Source organism: Saccostrea cucullata, unplaced genomic scaffold (genome assembly GCF_032062105.1).
Source record: "Saccostrea cucullata isolate Sc308-1 unplaced genomic scaffold, CSIRO_AGI_Scuc_v1 ctg18632, whole genome shotgun sequence".
Lineage (NCBI taxonomy): Eukaryota > Metazoa > Mollusca > Bivalvia > Ostreida > Ostreidae > Saccostrea > Saccostrea cuccullata.
Window position 1 is genome coordinate 1 of NW_026924220.1, and position 2,326 is coordinate 2,326.

Sequence of the window (2,326 nt, forward strand, 5' to 3'; positions counted from 1 at the left end):
TTTAAAAGGTCAAATACATAACAATGAAATGATAGTGTAATGTGTTCCATTACCTCTAAAGTTGAAGTTTTCTATCATGTAAAAAATTATTTTAAAATCAAGTAAATCTCTGCCATGTTTTTTTTAAAAATTTCATATTTTAAGTACTTCTGAGTTGTGTTTAATACCCTTGGTAATTTTTTTTTCGAAATACATGATGGCAAATTTTTTGGGGCTTAGAATCTGCCTTAATCAGGACTACAGAAAACCTTTTGGGCTTCCAGTCCTTTGGTCCAATAGAAAACAATCCTAAAATTCTAGCACCTATTAACTGTTAATTTCATGTACTTATTTTTTCTGAAAAATCAATTGAAAAAAAATCTATTGTGAAAATTACCACAGGTCTTTTCGTAGTGGGGGAAAATCACCATCTTGCACCTTTTCCGAGAATTCTATTTTTTTCCAAATGGGCCTTCTGTTCCTTTTAATAAGAGAAAGAACATTATCTTTATTAGTATAACTATGCTGATCTTAATTCACAATCACATCTGTGTATTACTGATCACATTAAAATCATTTATACTTTTATTTATTATTGACCAAGGGCATTAACAAGAGCCACTTGTATAAGGTATTCCAAACCAGCTGTTGCTAGTGCGAGATACAAGGGATATAACCTTCACACAATATAGTTATGTATTTCTTTGATACCTGTCTCGTGACTCAGTGGTCTCCTCGTTTGCTCTGTTGTTGTAGTGATCTTTCTTTGGCTGCAGTGGACTTCTCAATGGACTCACACCATCCCTGGATCTATACCGAAATTCTTTACTCCTACAATTACAATGGTAGTGGGTTTTAATTTCATCAGATGGGTGAAAAAGATGAGCAAAGTGACTATAGTGCTGTAAAATCTCAATTTGCAAAAATCTCGCTAAGATTGAAATTATTTGCCTAAGAAAGAATACACTTTTTTGGTTTACAAAAACATGACTCCAGTCAAGACCCACTTTACCCAAAAAATACATTTTTTATGACACAAAGTTCACATCCTTTTAAAAGAAGGTCTAATTAGTAAAGGGGTAGATCACAAACATGACTATAATGCCACTGTTCAACAGGAGTTGTGTAGAAGTGGTTTATAGCATGTTTGTCTCAAAGGAAAGTGAAACTCAGTTTTCCTCAGAAGAGTTTTATGATTATTTCATAATTTTCAATATCGAAACTTTACCCATACACTAAAATATGAATTCTATATATCTGAAGCTTAGGGCATTTTGCATGCCTTCATCACTCATCTCCTTTGTAATTGTTACAAGAAGATATTTATCTAAGCTGTATGTATAAAGTAAGTATACCTATCAATCTATGGGAAACATTATCTAGAATTTTCAGTTCAATTGATATTAAAAGTACATGTATATATAAACTACTGTATTATAACAAAGAATATTGTATAACTTGAAAATCACGTTTTTAATATATGGATGATATAAAATATTTCACCATCTATTTTGTAATGTTTTTCAAGTATTTTACAAATAATCCCGTTTTTGATTTTATAGACAGAATATGATATTGATTGAAAATCAACACATTTAAGTACTTTTTTTTAATCTACCAAAAAAAACCTTGAGTTCTCCATGGTTCTCTAGCATTCTGTAAAGTGCTTACAAGGACCCGCTCCATGGGGAAAAAAATCAATTTTCTCTATGCCTTGCATATTCACATTTTACCAAACTCATCCCCCCCCCAAAAAAAACTATTCAAGATTCATTTTCTTGTAAAATTTAAAGATACACAAACCTTGTACATCTTGGTTTGAAACTAATCATGACAATTACAAATAAAAAGAACCATATTTTCCATATTAAAAATTAAAATTTTAAAATTTCTTTTTCGGCGGCCCTCCCAAAATTTTCCCGCCCCGATGGTTTTTTTTTTATTTTTTTGGAATTTTTCAAAAAGTATTTTTAATTTCAAGTAAGATATTGGGGTCAAGTTTAAAAAGTTATCCCCCCCGTTGTATTTTAAAAATGGCGGTCCAAAACTTTTTTTTACCCCAAAAACCGCCAAAAAAGATTGGAAAAAAAAATCGGCAAAAAAAGCATTTTAAATTTTTTGGAAAAAAGAAAAATTTGCCAAGGGAAAACCTGAGGCTTTCTTTCCCTTTAATCGTTTTAAAAATGTCAAAAAAAATAAAAGAGAAAACTTAAGACACAAATTTCAATCGTTTTCATGAATTTAGGAGTATTATAAGCCATAAAATATTTAATAAATGTTTATTCATGTCTTTTGAAAAAATCATTACATTCTCAATCTGGTTTGCCGAGACTCGTAAAGCTTGGTT

General features: G+C 30.4%; 1 long non-coding RNA gene across 1 annotated transcript; it reads right to left on the bottom strand.

Annotated features, from left to right (window-relative positions):
• Positions 1 to 373: 373 nt before the first annotated feature.
• Positions 374 to 2,326, bottom strand: LOC134265971 (uncharacterized). Its single transcript, XR_009991875.1, has 3 exons — positions 2,288 to 2,326; positions 691 to 810; positions 374 to 460 (listed from the first exon to the last, which is right to left on the bottom strand). It is a non-coding gene; the product is annotated as an uncharacterized LOC134265971 (long non-coding RNA).